General features: G+C 44.1%; 1 protein-coding gene across 4 annotated transcripts in view; it reads right to left on the bottom strand.

The window, feature by feature from the left end:
- The window catches only part of LOC124033114 (contactin-1a-like), a 149,263-nt gene that overhangs the window by 97,694 nt on the left and 33,310 nt on the right, over positions 1 to 18,259 (bottom strand). The window contains exon 1 of one of the 4 annotated variants that reach the window (XM_046345061.1): positions 10,815 to 10,926. The exons of 2 other annotated variants lie outside the window; for them this stretch is intronic. The gene's annotated coding sequence lies outside the window, so the exon portion shown is untranslated. Of the gene's footprint in view, positions 1 to 3,135; positions 3,201 to 10,814; positions 10,927 to 18,259 lie in introns of those variants that run through there. One more of the 4 variants, XM_046345069.1, reaches the window with a different exon arrangement.

Here is an 18,259-nt window from a genome sequence, read left to right as displayed (position 1 = left end):
CTTTCTAATTCCATCAGCATAGAACTCTACTGTCCTCTTTCTAATTCCACTTGTGGAGCTCAGCATAGAACTCTACTGCCCTCTTTCTAATTCCACTTGTAGAGCTCAGCACAGAACTCCACTGTCCTCTTTCTAATTCCACTTGTAGAGCTCAGCATAGAACTCTACTGCCCTCTTTCTAATTCCACTTGTAGAGCTCAGCATATAACTCTACTGCCCTCTTTCTAATTCCACTGGTAGAGCTCAGCATAGAACTCTACTGCCCTCTTTCTAATTCCACTGGTAGAGCTCAGCATAGAACTCTACTGCCCTCTTTCTAATTCCACTGGTAGAGCTCAGCATAGAACTCTACTGCCCTCTTTCTAATTCCACTGGTAGAGCTCAGCATAGAACTCTACTGCCCTCTTTCTAATTCCACTTGTAGAGCTCAGCATAGAACTCTACTGCCCTCTTTCTAATTCCACTGGTAGAGCTCAGCATAGAACTCTACTGCCCTCTTTCTAATTCCACTTGTAGAGCTCAGCATAGAACTCTACTGCCCTCTTTCTAATTCCACTGGTAGAGCTCAGCATAGAACTCTACTGCCCTCTTTCTAATTCCACTGGTAGAGCTCAGCATAGAACTCTACTGCCCTCTTTCTAATTCCACTTGGGTTAGTGAGCCCCTGTCCAACAGCAGATTTGAGGCAATTAATAATTCTCCAAAGAAAAATTTGGGTGAGGCATTAATTTCAGATATTCCCTGAAATTGACTTCTCACCAATGCCCCCTGTGCTCTGATACCCAGCAGGTCTGCCAATGCGGCTTTTTTCCCTCTTGAGTGCCTGAGTATGGCATCGATCTTCTGTGGTCTCAACCAACGTCAGGAGTTCCACTATCTCAGACTAGGGCGTTCATTGATCTGGTGATATCTCTGGTGACATTCATCGTTTATTGATGACATCATTGTCGAATCTGTATTTTCTCTATGTCCCACCACTGTTGAAGAGATACAAAACTAGCCTTTTCAGACCTTCACTTCTCCCAGAAAAAAACTACAACATTTCCTGAAGTGAGGATCACTCAATAAAGTTTATATTAAAATGCAAATATGCACTTCTGGGTTTTACAGCGTTAATGTACACCACCTCTGTTACTAAACAATGATCAGAACACTGGGGTTTTACAGCGTTAATGTACACCACCTCTGTTACTAAACAATGATCAGAACACTGGGGTTTTACAGCGTTAATGTACACTTGACTTGATTTACATCCCTGAGATTGATGTTCAAAACAATAAAACCTATCTAACCTGTCCAGAGAGATGTTCTCTCTCACATTAGCCCATGTGTACTGTCTCTTGCCTCCATTTTGACTCTGCCAAATATCACAATGTGTTACAATAAGGTGTTTTTAAAAAGTCATTGAGGCTATATGAGGTTCTTTGTGATATCTAAATCACTGACTGTACAGTTTTTTAAAAAACAGCAAGAAATAAATCATTTCTTAATGGTATTTGATAATATCTCTAAAAAACATACTCTCTCAACTGCCACTACTGGGGCATATACATTTATTAAACACATAGTGACGTTTTCATACCACAATCTCACTTTTAATAACCTCCCCTCAACTACCACTTCAACCTCGTATGACAAAGGCAAAAAACCGGGAGACAACAGGATGGCCACTCCCCCCCCCCCACCACCACTCCTGTTGCCAAGTAACTTCATTTTCCATATTACTAGGCGTTCAATGTAGAAAATGTACATCACTTCCCTTTCCCTTTATTAACTCATACACTGAGGCTCGTTTTCCCCGTATCTTACCCCATTTACGTTTAAAGAAGACATCTTCAAACTGCTCATGGCTGGAAAAAAATGCATCCCATAATTCCCTTCCACCCCATTTCTCTCGCTAATTCGTTGTGACGCATCAGAGGCCTTATTATCATCATCTATACAACCTGTTAATCCTCACTATCATCCCCAGAGGAAAACTCCATCATCTATACAACCTGTTAATCCTCACTATCATCCCCAGAGGAAAACTCCATCATCTATACAACCTGTTTATCCTTACTGTCATCCCCAGAGGAAAACTCCATCATCTATACAACCTGTTTATCCTTACTGTCATCCCCAGAGGAAAACTCCATCATCTATACAACCTGTTTATCCTTACTGTCATCCCCAGAGGAAAACTCCATCATCTATACAACCTGTTTATCCTTACTGTCATCCCCAGAGGAAAACTCCATCATCTATACAACCTGTTTATCCTTACTGTCATCCCCAGAGGAAAACTCCATCATCTATACAACCTGTTTATCCTTACTGTCATCCCCAGAGGAAAACTCCATCTATACAACCTGTTTATCCTTACTGTCATCCCCAGAGGAAAACTCCATCATCTATACAACCTGTTTATCCTCAACTGATTTATCACCTCTACCTTCCTCTTAGAATTAGAACCTTCACCGCCACTTAAATTGTTCTTCTTACTCCTCTGTACTTTGAAAACAGCTGCCTCATTTTCCATTGTTTCACTCTCCTCTTACACTCCCCTTTCATTCTCTAGCACCCCCTCAGCGACTTCAATCACAGTCTTACCCCCCTCTTTGCCCTACTCTACCACAACTCCCCCCACATAGCCACCCTGCTCTCCTTTGCCACCACATCTGCCCATCTTCTCCCTTCTCCTGAACCCTGTTGTTCCTTCTCAGTGGTGTTTTAGCTGCACCAGCGCTAGAGAGCTGCTACCCGGCTCTGTGCGCTCCTTCTCTGGACATTTACGCACCAAATGCCCCTCTCTTCCACACAAAATCATTTCATTGATTCAGTAGACGTGTAGAACACATAATCGAACCCATCAATCTTGAAACTGAACGCTAAATTCAGTTCGTCAGTATTCTTCTTTAAAATCTTGTGCTCTTGTCTCCCATGAGATACAACATGTTTCAGCAGAGGAGATTTGCATCCAAAAATAATTTTATTGTTGATACAAGTTGTCCATGACGAGATCACTCTCATTTCAACACTTAATCTCTAACAAATGGAGGCAAATTAGAAAGTAGAACTTTCTTTGACGGATTCATACTTAGTGAGATAATACAACCATAAAACAACTCAATTTATATAAATATGTATACACACCGAAATCTTATAGATTGAAAAGAATTCCAGTCGCTCCCACAATCGATCGTGCTTCCCGACTTGCTCCCAGCATGCACTCTGAAGCGAGTGAGATAATACTGTGAACATATATTTCCAGTGAACTTGCTGAGGTTTTTTATATATTTATAGGTCAGTATGAGCTAAATAGACTAATAGATAATGGGTACGGTGTGACTGAGTCCACATTACTATAGTCTCTTCAACATAGACATACTATAGATACTGTCTATTCCCTCACTACCATTATTACAGTACAGGCTGTAGGCTATTCCCTCACTACCAGTACAGGCTGTAGGCTATTCCCTCACTACCATTACTACAGTACAGGCTGTAGGCTATTCCCTCACTACCATTACTACAGTACAGGCTGTAGGCTATTCCCTCACTACCAGTACAGGCTGTAGGCTATTCCTTCACTACCATTACTACAGTACAGGCTGTAGGCTATTCCCTCACTACCAGTACAGGCTGTAGGCTATTCCCTCACTATCATTACTACAGTACAGGCTGTAGGCTATTCCCTCACTACCAGTACTGGCTGTAGGCTATTCCCTCACTACCATTAATACAGTACAGGCTGTAGGCTATTCCCTCACTACCATTACTACAGTACTGGCTGTAGGCTATTCCCTCATTACCAGTACAGGCTGTAGGCTATTCCCTCATTACCAGTACAGGCTGTAGGCTATTCCCTCACTACCAGTACAGGCTGTAGGCTATTCCCTCACTACCATTACTACAGTACAGGCTGTAGGCTATTCCCTCACTACCAGTACTGGCTGTAGGCTATTCCCTCACTACCATCACTACAGTACAGGCTGTAGGCTATTCCCTCACTACCATTACTACATTACAGGCTGTAGGCTATTCCCTCACTACCATTACTACATTACAGGCTGTAGGCTATTCCCTCACTACCAGTACAGGCTGTAGGCTATTCCCTCACTACCATTACTACATTACAGGCTGTAGGCTATTCCCTCACTACCAGTACAGGCTGTAGGCTATTCCCTCACTACCAGTACAGGCTGTAGGCTATTCCCTCACTACCAGTACAGGCTGTAGGCTATTCCCTCACTACCAGTACAGGCTGTAGGCTATTCCCTCACTACCAGTACAGGCTGTATTCCCTCACTACCAGGGCTATTCCCTCACTACCAGTACAGGCTGTAGGCTATTCCCTCACTACCAGTACAGGCTGTAGGCTATTCCCTCACTACCAGTACAGGCTGTAGGCTATTCCCTCACTACCAGTACAGGCTGTAGGCTATTCCCTCATTACCAGTACAGGCTGTAGGCTATTCCCTCACTACCAGTACTGGCTGTAGGCTATTCCCTCACTACCATTAATACAGTACAGGCTGTAGGCTATTCCCTCACTACCATTACTACAGTACTGGCTGTAGGCTATTCCCTCATTAACAGTACAGGCTGTAGGCTATTCCCTCACTACCAGTACAGGCTGTAGGCTATTCCCTCACTACCATTACTACAGTACAGGCTGTAGGCTATTCCCTCACTACCATTACTACATTACATGCTGTAGGCTATTCCCTCACTACCAGTACAGGCTGTAGGCTATTCCCTCACTACCAGTACAGGCTGTAGGCTATTCCCTCACTACCAGTACAGGCTGTAGGCTATTCCCTCACTACCAGTACAGGCTGTAGGCTATTCCCGCTCTACCAGTACAGGCTGTAGGCTATTCCCTCTCTACCAGTACAGGCTGTAGGCTATTCCCTCACTACCATCACTACAGGACTGGCTGTAGGCTATTCCCTCACTACCATTACTACAGTAGTGGCTGTAGGCTATTCCATCACTACCATTAATACAGTACAGGCTGTAGGCTATTCCCTCACTACCATTATCACAGTACAGGCTGTAGGCTATTCCATCACTACCATTATTACAGTACATGCTGTAGGCTATTCCCTCACTACCAGTACAGGCTGTAGGCTATTCCCTCACTACCATTACTACAGTACAGGCTGTAGGCTATTCCCTCACTACCAGTACAGGCTGTAGGCTATTCCCTCACTACCATCACTACAGGACTGGCTGTAGGCTATTCCCTCACTACCATTACTACAGTAGTGGCTGTAGGCTATTCCATCACTACCATTAATACAGTACAGGCTGTAGGCTATTCCCTCACTACCATTATCACAGTACAGGCTGTAGGCTATTCCATCACTACCATTATTACAGTACATGCTGTAGGCTATTCCCTCACTACCAGTACAGGCTGTAGGCTATTCCCTCACTACCATTACTACAGTACAGGCTGTAGGCTATTCCCTCACTACCATTACTACAGTACAGGCTGTAGGCTATTCCCTCACTACCAGTACAGGCTGTAGGCTATTCCCTCACTACCATTACTACAGTAGTGGCTGTAGGCTATTCCCTCACTACCAGTACAGGCTGTAGGCTATTCCCTCACTACCATTACTACAGTACAGGCTGTAGGCTATTCCCTCACTACCAGTACAGGCTGTAGGCTATTCCTTCACTACCATTACTACAGTACAGGCTGTCGACTATTCCCTCACTACCAGTACAGGCTGTTGTCTATTCCCTCACTACCATTACTACAGTATTGAATCATTATTCCTTGCAATTCATTTGGTCTTTTCAGACGTAAGATCTCGCCCGATTACTCTGACATGGTGATAAATAACGCAATCAGTCTAAAGATAAAACTCACCTTGTGTTCTGAGTCGACACACACACATGATTGGACTTATTGGTCATGGTCTGCGTAATCATGCATAATTGCCTTAGCTTCCAGCCTTGTTGTTCTCTCTGTCTGTGTGTCTCATCACCATCCATCTTAACTGAACACACACACACACACACACACACACACAAAACCATCCATCTTAACAAGGCAATTTATGCTGTGAGATGAGGAAATGAACCGTAATTGATCTAAGCTCATTCCAGAATCCTTAAAACATGTCTGGAAGGAATTACATTGACACAGACTATCATACAGAGCAGGAAGATATAATCATTGTTATTCTAGTTATGTCTGTTATTAACAACAACAGGAAGGTAACTATTCTGAAGACAGACTCAGGAAGAAATCATTGGTTATTATTCATGTTGTATTATCTAAGTATGTCAATTAGCCACAGGATTGTCATCAATCACCAGTCATTACCAGTTGTGTCACCGGTCTCTTTCTCACAGGAAAATGCAACTCAGTAAAAGTGCAGCAGTCAAAGCCACCAACTGTAATATCTAACATCGTGTACCTAGTCCACTAAATATCCTAGTTGAAAACCTCATGAGCATGATGGTCAGCAGAATCTAGCATGTTCCGCGAGACGACATGGTGAGTTCCAATGAGTGGCCATGTAAACATTCTGAGACTCATTATGTTTTTAAGTTCCTCGGCATACACATCACAGACAAACTGAATTGGTCCACTCACACAGACAGCATCGTGAAGAAGGCGCAGCAGCGCCTCTTCAACCTCAGGAGGCTGAAGAGGGGGGTTTCAGCACTATAGCACATTCAGAGATGGATTTATAGCCATTAATATAAATAATTCATAGATGTTAAACCAAAAACACTTTCTGTTTATCATAGATGGACAATATTGAAATGAGATGAAAGGGCGAGTTCCTAACAAGTTCAGGAAGCCAAGCTAGAGCTCTGTGTGACATTCACAGCGGTCAGGACATATGGTATGATCAAGAGAGACCTTTAGAAAATATTAACAAAACATACAAACATGTATTTTACAGTTATAAGGAAGATGAAATCTTATAATTTGATTATAGAATATTTAGAAAGCATATAAGTTATGTTAAGCCTTATTCATACAGTTTTGTCATCATATTTGTACTATGTACCTGAGCTTGTGTCCTCAGAAGTGGGTACACCTATGCAATTTATAAAAATGTTTTACCAAAAAGGTGAGATTTTAACCTTTCTTAAGAGTGTTACTAGTTTTTTTTACAGTCCTCTCATGATAAATAATTACTTTCAGGGATTAAGTAGATTACATTTTGAACTACATGTAGTTGAATCTAAGAGGTTTTCACTGACATTTCTGTAGGGGTTGATACATGTTCCGTACGAGAAAATCCAGTCTGATCTTCAGAACCCTTTTTAAACCTCAAATACAATACAAGTTTAAAATGGTCTGCATAGAAGGAAAGTTCTCCTGCAACAGGGTGATCAAATTATGATCTGACATCTGTATCAAGTCAGAAACCACATTGACCAAAACACTTCCCTCCAACCGTTAAGACAATCAGGCCAATTAATCAGAGTGTATACATGCAGGTACTGAACTTTAATTCAACCTGGGTAATTGAGTAGCTGTTTATGGATAATAAACCAATGGGCCTCAGCTCTCAGACAAGAGCCTTGAATTCTGCTTAAGCCAAAAGAAGGAACGTTATCCATGATTGCCAAGATTTTGACCACTGGGATCTTTTGCTGCCAAACCAGTTTGTCTGGTGGGATAATGAATTGCCATCTGTGTGCATTATTTAAATTTGTCTTTTGATGCTAGAGGTAACAGATTATGTTATAATTGGATTAGTGGCTGCTCGGAGACACCAAACAAACACCCATTCATAATATTCTGAATAATATTAAAAAACTAAAATAAACCGACGCTGGTATACAAAAGACAACCTGTGAAATCCAGACTAGAACATTCAGGGTCGTACAGTAACGTTTATTATTCTCATCAACAATTAATAATATTCACAGTTCTTTACTTGAATAGAGGTATGTTCTTCTATAGGAAAATTAATATGACCTGGTAACATGTGACTGTTTTTTCATGCATATCTCAAGGAGCAGAGAGAGAACGGAATAGAAGAACCTGCCTAACCCAAGGGTCCCAAAGGAGAAGCATTTCCCTGCCAGCTGCTATTCATACATGGCTAATCAAATAACAGCGCTTGATTCATGCATACAGATTCATTATAAAATGTCACTACAGAACAACACATCATGTCTACATCCCAAATGGCACCCTATTCCATACATAGTGCACTACATTGTACCAGAGCCCTTTGGGCAGTGGTCCAAAGGAGTGCACTAAATAGGGAATAGGGAGCCATTTGGGACGTAGCCTATACTGTGCTCCCCATACGGTGCTTCTGTGGCAGTGCTTCTGGACCCTCTGAGGTGGAAAAATCCTTTCTACAGTTGACATTTTAAACCTGGATTGAAAATACATCACACTCATTGGGCAATACATTCAAACCTCTATGGCTATGAATACTCTGACTGTTAACAGATACAGCACATGGATGAACATTGAGTACATATAGGGAGGACTTACACACAACCTGGAACCCCTCGTTCTGCCCCTGAACAAGGCAGTTAACCCTGTTCCTAGGCCGTCATTGAAAATAAGCATTTGTTCTTTCTTCAGTAGACTGAGGCCAGTAGACTGAAGCTGTACTGAAGCCAGCAGACTGAAGCCAGCAGGCTGGAGCTGTACTGAAGTCAGTAGACTGAAGCCAGTAAACTGAAGTCAGTAGACTGAAGCCAGTAGGCTGGAGCTGTACTGAAGCCAGTAGACTGAAGCCAGTAGACTGAAGCCAGTAGACTGAAGCCAGTACACAGAAGCCAGTAGACTGAAGCCAGTAGACTGAAGCTGTACTGAAGCCAGTAGACAGAAGCCAGTAGACTGAAGCCAGTAGACTGAAGCTGTACTGAAGCCAGTAGACTGAAGCCAGTAGACTGAAGCCAGTAGGCTGGAGCTGTACTGAAGCCAGTACACTGAAGCCAGTAGACTGAAGCCAGTAAAAAGAAGCCAGTAGATTGAAGCTGTACTGAAGCCAGTAGACTGAAGTCAGTAGGCTGGAGCTGTACTGAAACCAGTAGGCTGGAATTGTACTGAAGCCAGTAGACTGAAGCCAGCAGACTGAAGCCAGTAGACTGAAGCCAGTAAACTGAAGCCAGTAGACTGAAGCCAGTAAACTGAAGCCAGTAGATGGAAGCCAGTAGACTGAAGCCAGTAGGCTGGAGCTGTACTGAAGCCAGTAGACTGAAGCCAGTAGATTGAAGCCAGTAAACAGAAGCAGGTAGACTGAAGCCAGTAGGCTGTAGCCAGTAGACTGAAGCCAGTAGACTGAAGCTGTACTGAAGCCAGTAGACTGAAACCAGTAGACTGAAGCCAGTAGGCTGGAGCTGTACTGAAGCCAGTACACTGAAGCCAGTAGACTGAAGCCAGTAAAAAGAAGCCAGTAGATTGAAGCTGTACTGAAGCCAGTAGACTGAAGTCAGTAGGCTGGAGCTGTACTGAAACCAGTAGGCTGGAATTGTACTGAAGCCAGTAGACTGAAGCCAGCAGACTGAAGCCAGTAGACTGAAGCCAGTAAACTGAAGCCAGTAGACTGAAGCCAGTAAACTGAAGCCAGTAGATGGAAGCCAGTAGACTGAAGCCAGTAGGCTGGAGCTGTACTGAAGCCAGTAGACTGAAGCCAGTAGATTGAAGCCAGTAAACAGAAGCAGGTAGACTGAAGCCAGTAGGCTGTAGCCAGTAGACTGAAGCCAGTAGACAGAAGCCAGTAGACAGAAGCCAGTAGACAGAAGCCAGTAGACTGAAGCCAGTAGACTGAAGCTGTACTGAAGCCAGTAGACTGAAGCCAGTAGGCTGGAGCTGTACTGAAGCCAGTACACTGAAGCCAGTAGACTGAAGCCAGAAGACTGAAGCCAGAAGACTGAAGCCAGAAGACTGAAGCCAGAAGACTGAAGCCAGAAGACTGAAGCCAGTAGGCTGGAGCCAGTAGGCTGGAGCCAGTAGACTGAAGCCAGTAGACTGAAGCCAGTAGACTGAAGCCAGTAGACTGGAGCTGTACTGAAGCCAGTAGGCTGGAGCCAGTAGACTGAAGCCAGTAGGCTGGAGCCAGTAGACTGAAGCCAGTAGGCTGGAGCCAGTAGGCTGAAGCCAGTAGGCTGGAGCCAGTAGACTGGAGCCAGTAGACTGGAGCCAGTAGACTGAAGCCAGTAGGATGGAGCCAGTAGACTGAAGCCAGTAGGATGGAGCCAGTAGACTGAAGCCAGTAGGCTGGAGCTAGTAGACTGAAGCCAGTAGGCTGGAGCTAGTAGACTGAAGCCAGTAGGCTGGAGCCAGTAGACTGAAGCCAGTAGACTGAAGCCAGTAGCCTGAAGCCAGTAGGTTGGAGCCAGTAGCCTGAAGCCAGTAGACTGAAGCCAGTAGACTGAAGCCAGTAGACTAGAACTGGACCATATGGATATAAATCCATACCGCAATAAATGACCTGAATTAATGTGATAACAATAAATAGAACGATAAATATAACGATTAGTTTATAATATTAATCTGTTATTTTATTATCCTTTAAACTACTACTACTAGTTTGATGGTTGTACTACCATCAATTAGCAAACTTATTTCATTGAAAACTTCACATTTCTCTAGTACAGGCTACTTATCGTAATGAACCATATCAGCAAAATGCCTTTGATAAGTTATCGGTATAGTCAGTGTCGATCAGTTAGGGTTTATCTTCCCAACAGAGTCAACCTTCCTCCCAAACAGAGAGAGAGGCATCCAGCCAGCCATCTCACCTACCATACCCTCCACTAGCCTTCTTTCATCTTATCCCACCTCACCAGACACACACACACACCAAGCCAGCCGTCCCACCTACCTCACACACCCCCAAAGCCTCACACCGACACCCCCGACTGCTCCTCTGTCTGTCAGAATGGGAGCCGGTCCCGTCTGTGGGGCCAGGACAATATCCCTCTGCTTACTAAGCCCGGTGGAGAGTTGCCACGAACAATACCCCCCCGTCTCACTGTGGAGTCCATCACCCCCCCTCACACACACGCCGAGCAGCCGTCAACAAATCACAGAGCTCTCAGAGAGAGAGAGAGAGAAAGAAAGAGAGAGAGAGACAGAGAGACAGAGAGACAGAGAGACAGAGAGACAGAGAGAGACAGAGAGACAGAGAGACAGAGACAGAGAGAGAGAGACAGAGAGACAGAGACAGAGACAGAGAGACAGAGACAGAGAGAGAGAGAGGGTTCACTGTCAGAGAGGGGGTAACGGGGTGTAGGGGATTTGACAAGAGAGGTGGGGAGAGAGCTCAAGAAGGAAGAGGCGAGAGGAATTGAGAGATCAGAGGAATGGAGAGATGGGAGGAATGGAGAGATCAGAGGAATGGAGAGATCAGAGGAATGGAGAGATCAGAGGAATGGAGAGATGGGAGGAATGGAGAGATCAGTGGAGGAAAACAGATAGGAATAAGGAATAAAGAGAGTGAGAGGTGATGGAGATATAGACAAGACTGTACCGACAACATTGTCTCATGGAGGAGGCCTCCATTTCATCTCTGATGTTAAAACAGCATAACCAGCCAGAGTAGCTGCCAGTCTGTCCCTACACTACTATAGTGAGTCCTGTTGCCAGTCTGTCACTACACTACAATAGTGAGTCCTGATGCCAGTGTGTCACTATACTACAATAGTGAGTCCTGATGCCAGTCTTTCATTACACTACTATAGTGAGTCCTGTTGCCAGTGTTGAATTTATTATGGATTTATTATGGATAAATGAATAAACAATATCCCCATTTTAAATAGAATTGTATCTAGGTAAACGTATACTCTATGTTTAATAAACAATATGAGTTCATAAGAAGAAATTGTGTGACAAGACAAGGAGTAATAAAATGTTAATGAACACCATTCCAACTGGGCAGGAACAAATGGGTTGTGGACTGTGTAAACACATAAGGTCGTTAGCCTATGGTTCACCCAACTGAAACTTATCTAAAAACCCCAGAGCTAAGACAGTGAGTCCATTCCTAGGGTTTCTGTTAATTAAAACAGTCAGTTCAGTGGTGATCGATAATGTTGAGGGGTCAAAAGTTATCTGGGAGTGTGTTAGTAAGTTAGTGTAACGGCGTTCATTTGTCGAAAGAGAGTCGGACCGAAATGCAGGGTGGTAGTTACTCATGTCTTTATTGAAAACAAATGACGATACATGAAATAACTAAATAAATACAAAAACAACAAACGGAACGTGAAACCTATTACAGCCTATCTGGTGACTACAACACAGAGACAGGAACAAACACCCACAAAATACAACGCGAACTCAGGCTACCTAAATACGGTTCCCTATCAGAGACAACAAGAATCACCTGACTCTGATTGAGAACCGCCTCAGGCAGCCAAGCCTAAACTAGACACACCCCTAATCAACCACAATCCCAATGCCTACAAAAACCCCAATACGACAACACAATAAACCCATGTCACACCCTGGCCTGAACAAATATATAACGAAAACACAAAAATACTATGACCAAGGCGTGACAGTTAGAATGAACTTTTCACCTTACTTTGTCCCGGTCGAGAGGAGGGGATTCGGTTAAGGCAGTGAAATGACGTCATGATCTGTATATAAACTGATGCATGTGTTTGAGTGACAGCGCGCTCCGAGAATAAATTATATTACCTATTATTTAGAGACTGGTCTGCGTCTATTTTATGCAAACAAGAAATCTTACAAATTCTCATCAAATAGATGAAGGGCTTTCAATTGATGAAAGCACATTGGCATAATTAAATTATATTAACACCAGTCTGTCACTACACTACAATAGTGAGTCCTGTTGCCAGTCTGTCACTACACTACAATAGTGAGTCCTGTTTCCAGTCTGTCACTACACTACAATAGTGAGTCCTGTTTCCAGTCTGTCACTACACTGCAATAGTGAGTCCTGATGCCAGTCTGTCACTACACTACTATAGTGAGTCCTGATGCCAGTCTGTCACTACACTACTATAGTGAGTCCTGTTGCCAGTCTGTCACTACACTACTATAGTGAGTCCTGCTGCCAGTCTGTCACTACACTACTATAGTGAGTCCTGCTGCCAGTCTGTCACTACAATACTATAGTGAGTCCTGCTGCCAGTCTGTCACTACACTACAATAGTGAGTCCTGCTGCCAGTCTGTCACTACACTACAATAGTGAGTCCTGTTGCCAGTCTGTCACTACACTACAATAGTGAGTCCTGTTGCCAGTCTGTCACTACACTACAATAGTGAGTCCTGATGCCAGTCTCTCACTACACTACTATAGTGAGTCCTGATGCCAGTCTGTCACTGCACTACTATAGTGAGTCCTGATGCCAGTCTGTCACTACAACACTGTAACATTGTACACAAAACATAAACAACCACAACATTTATCCCCAGGGGTTCTCCTCAGCATCCCACTAACCTAGAAATCCCGTCCCCATTGGTTTCCACTATATAGTCTAGCAATACACTATACTATATTGGTTCCCACTGGCCCTGAACTCTCTGTTGTCTGTGGTATACGTGCTGCATTTCCTACCCTGAGGTCATTACTGAGGGTATCTATAGTGTGTTGTGGCCTGTCTGCCTCTCTGACCGAGGTCCCCATATATAGGTCACGGTTGACATTAGACTGACAGATCTATGTCATAGCCTACATATAACATATATGGGGGGGGGGGGTGGAACTCACAGAAATGAGCACAATGGCTAAGGAATTGTCAGTTCATTTCTTTATTTACTGTGATACCTTTTCTAGAGAGTACAGTAGAATAGGTCCTTTGAAAAACACTGAGCCGTGTTGTGTATAGTTAACCGCATGGGAGGCTAGTGGTTAAATAGGGCAATGTTCATGCTGGGTGAACAACACACTTACAATGTAAAGCCCTCTGCTAAATGCGATGCTACAACTGTAAATGTGGCTAAAGAAGAATTGAAATAACTTTGAGACGCTGTGTACTGTACTGTGATATGAAATACCCAATGTGTTGTTTTAGAGGAATGGTATACGTGGAATAACCTTCATATGGTCATATTTACTTAATTATATGAGTACACACACGCACAGTCAGGCTGAGAGAGTTGAGTAACGAGATGCCTCCTTCTGGCGATCTCTAAGATATGTTTTATTTTCTCAAGTGGAAAAATAGGTCTGACACTTAATTAGAAAACAAGGTCAGAGTCTGGACACGTCCCCTAACACACACACACACACACACACACACACACACACACACACACACACACACACACATAGGGCCTGGACCCAGTTACCCTGTGTGTCTCTTCTACTGCTCCACATAATAACAACACACAGACAGAGAGACAGAGAGAGAGACAGAGAGAGAGAGACAGAGAGAGAGAGACAGACAAAGAGAGACAGACAAAGAGAGAGAGACAGGGAGAGAGAGACAGAGAAACAGAGTCAGAGAGACAGAGAGACAGACAGAGAGAGAGAGAGAGACAGAGAGAGAGAGACAGAGAGACAGACAGAGAGACATAGAGACAGAGAGACAGAGAGAGAGACAGACAGACAGAGAGACAGAGAGATATGCAGGCGTGGACGCACGCACACACACATACAGGAACACACACGTGTGCCAAACACACACTGCTGTACACACAGGGAGAGAAAACAGAAAATAATGATACCTACACTGACTGTTATATTCTGAACTATAAAACAGGAAGAGGCTTTCTTCCCTACAAAATACTTTCCATTAAATCTCCAAACGAGCGGCATCTCTCCTTAAACTTGTACTTGTAATCTGCCAGAAGGACGCTACTTGAATATGCCAGCAGGTGAGATAGTGACGAGAAGAGGCACATGGCTGTATGACTGCAATCCAATCTGTTCATTTCCACTGAGTCAGTCAGTCAGTCAGTCTGACCCAGGTCTTTTCTACCCTGCACGGAGGGAGCACTGCTGCCCGATTTGCCTTTATTTATTGTGCTTTGTCAGGCTGGAAGACGCAGTGCACGTGTGTGTGTGTGTGTGTGTGTGTGTGTGTGTGTGTGTGTGTGTGTGTGTGTGTGTGTGTGTGTGTGTGTGTGTGTGTGTGTGTGTGTGTGTGTGTGTGTGTGTGTGTGTGTGTGTGTGTGTGTGTGTGTGTGTGTGTGTGTACAGTAGATCTTGGAGTGACATCCCCGCAGCAGAGTGGTCCTTTCCCCCTTCCAGACACTCCATGAGTCGTGAGGAATGGGGCATGTCACTCCAAGATATACTGTATACACACACACACACATCACAGTAGCTAGCAGGCTAACCAGAAGACCTAACTCTGTGACTGGCACGGCCCAGGCACAACAATACACTTTTCAGTCGGTGGGGACAGAGATGGCTTTGTGACATGAGCGATGGCCATCTCAAAACAACTATTTATTAGAAATTCAAGACCTTGACAAATACAGAGTCAGATACCGTGACAGATACCGTGTCAGATACCGTGTCAGATACCGTGACAGATACCGTGTCAGATACCGTGTCAGATACCGTGACAGATACCGTGACAGATACAGTGACAGATACAGTGACAGATACCTGATTGTTCCAGTAGGCTGTATCTGATTGTTCTGTAGACTGCATCTGATTGTTTTGTAGGCTGGATCTGATTGTTCCATTAGGCTGGATCTGATTGTTCCAGTAGGCTGGATCTGATTGTTCCAGTAGGCTGGATCTGATTGTTCCATTAGGCTGGATCTGATTGTTCCAGTAGGCTGGATCTGATTGTTCCAGTAGGCTGGATCTGATTGTTCCAGTAGGCTGGATCTGATTGTTCCAGTAGGCTGGATCTGATTGTTCCAGTAGGCTGGATCTGATTGTTCCAGTAGACTGGATCTGATTGTTCCAGTAGACTGGATCTGATTGTTCCAGTAGACTGGATCTGATTGTTCCAGTAGACTGGATCTGATTGTTCCATTAGGCTGGATCTGATTGTTCCATTAGGCTGGATCTGATTGTTCCAGTAGATGGGTTCTGATTGTTCCGTAGACTGGATCTTATTGTTCCGTAGGCTGGATCTGATTGTTCCATTAGGCTGGATCTGATTGTTCCATTAGGCTGGATCTGATAGTTCCAGTAGATGGGATCTGATTGTTCCAGTAGGCTGGATCTGATTGTTCCAGTAGGCTGGATCTGATTGTTCCAGTAGGCTGGATCTGATTGTTCCAGTAGACTGGATCTGATTGTTCCAGTAGACTGGATCTGATTGTTCCAGTAGACTGGATCTGATTGTTCCATTAGGCTGGATCTGATTGTTCCATTAGGCTGGATCTGATTGTTCCAGTAGATGGGTTCTGATTGTTCCGTAGACTGGATCTTATTGTTCCGTAGGCTGGATCTGATTGTTCCATTAGGCTGGATCTGATTGTTCCATTAGGCTGGATCTGATAGTTCCAGTAGATGGGTTCTGATTGTTCCAGTAGGCTGGATCTAATTGTTCCATTAGGCTGGATCTAATTGTTCCATTAGGCTGGATCTGATTGTTCCAGTAGGCTGGATCTGATTGTTCCAGTAGGCTGGATCTGATTGTTCCATTAGGCTGGATCTGATTGTTCCAGTAGGCTGGATCTGATTGTTCCAGTAGGCTGGATCTGATTGTTCCATTAGGCTGGATCTAATTGTTCCATTAGGCTGGATCTGATTGTTCCAGTAGACTGGATCTGATTGTTCCAGTAGACTGGATCTGATTGTTCCAGTAGACTGGATCTGATTGTTCCAGTAGACTGGATCTGATTGTTCCATTAGGCTGGATCTGATTGTTCCAGTAGACTGGATCTGATTTTTCCAGTAGTCTGGATCTGATTGTTCCAGTAGGCTGGATCTGATTGTTCCAGTAGACTGGATCTGATTTTTCAGTAGTCTGGATCTGATTGTTCCAGTAGGCTGGATCTGATTGTTCCAGTAGGCTGGATCTGATTGTTCCAGTAGGCTGGATCTGATTGTTCCAGTAGGCTGGATCTGATTGTTCCAGTAGGCTGGATCTGATTGTTCCAGTAGGCTGGATCTGATTGTTCCAGTAGGCTGGATCTGATTGTTCCAGTAGGCTGGATCTGATTGTTCCATTAGGCTGGATCTGATTGTTCCATTAGGCTGGATCTGATTGTTCCATTAGGCTGGATCTGATTGTTCCATTAGGCTGGATCTGATTGTTCCAGTAGGCTGGATCTGATTGTTCCAGTAGGCTGGATCTGATTGTTCCAGTAGATGGGTTCTGATTGTTCTGTAGGCTGGATCTGATTGTTCCATTAGGCTGGATCTGATTGTTCCAGTAGGCTGGATCTGATTGTTCCAGTAGACTGGATCTGATTGTTCCAGTAGACTGGATCTGATTGTTCCAGTAGACTGGATCTGATTGTTCCAGTAGACTGGATCTGATTGTTCCAGTAGGCTGGATCTGATTGTGACCTTGCTCTCTATCTGTTTTGTCATTTCCTACTTTTGATTTCCTGTCCTGTGCCAGATTGCCATCCCAGGTGGAACCTGTAGACGCTCCGGTTGGACTGGTCTCATCTGGTTGTCCTGTCACACTGTCACTTACACACAGTCACTTACAGATAGGCCAGACAAGGCCGGGAGAAGAAATACACAGTCGCACAAAAACAGGCTGGGAGCAGACACAGACACACAAACACATACACATAAAACCACACATACACATTCACTGAAACCACACACATACATACATACATACATACATACATACATACATACATACATACATACATACATACATACATACATACATACATACATACATACATACATACATACATACATACATACATACACACACACACAACCACACACACACAACCACACACACACAGACCAGGCTAGGCCAGGAGCAGGCAGGATAATGGGAAAGGAGGAGAAAAAGAAAGGAACAGCAGGATGGAAGGAACCAGTGGAGGGTTGAGGAACAGCAGGGTTGAAGGAACCAGTGGAGGGTTGAGGAACAGCAGGGTTGAGGGTACCAGTGGAGGCTTGAAGAACAGCAGGGTTGAAGGAACCAGTGGAGGATTGAGGAACAGCAGGGTTGAAGGAACCAGTGGAGGGTTGAGGAACAGCAGTGTTGAAGGAACCAGTGGAGGGTTGAGGAACAGCAGGATTTGAAGGAACCACTTTTAAAGTTGTATTTATCCTACATTTTTCAAGCAGCTGGATCTCAGATGATTCTTAGAAACTATAGGAGGAACCAAACAGGGACTCTGGTCTCCCAAAGCCTTCATAGCTAAAGTGATATGGTGATTTTCCACAACCCAGCCACACAGTAGCAGCA

This window comes from Oncorhynchus gorbuscha, linkage group LG01 (genome assembly GCF_021184085.1).
Source record: "Oncorhynchus gorbuscha isolate QuinsamMale2020 ecotype Even-year linkage group LG01, OgorEven_v1.0, whole genome shotgun sequence".
Taxonomy (NCBI): Eukaryota; Metazoa; Chordata; class Actinopteri; order Salmoniformes; family Salmonidae; genus Oncorhynchus; species Oncorhynchus gorbuscha.
This window is presented reverse-complemented; position numbering and strand designations above follow the sequence as displayed.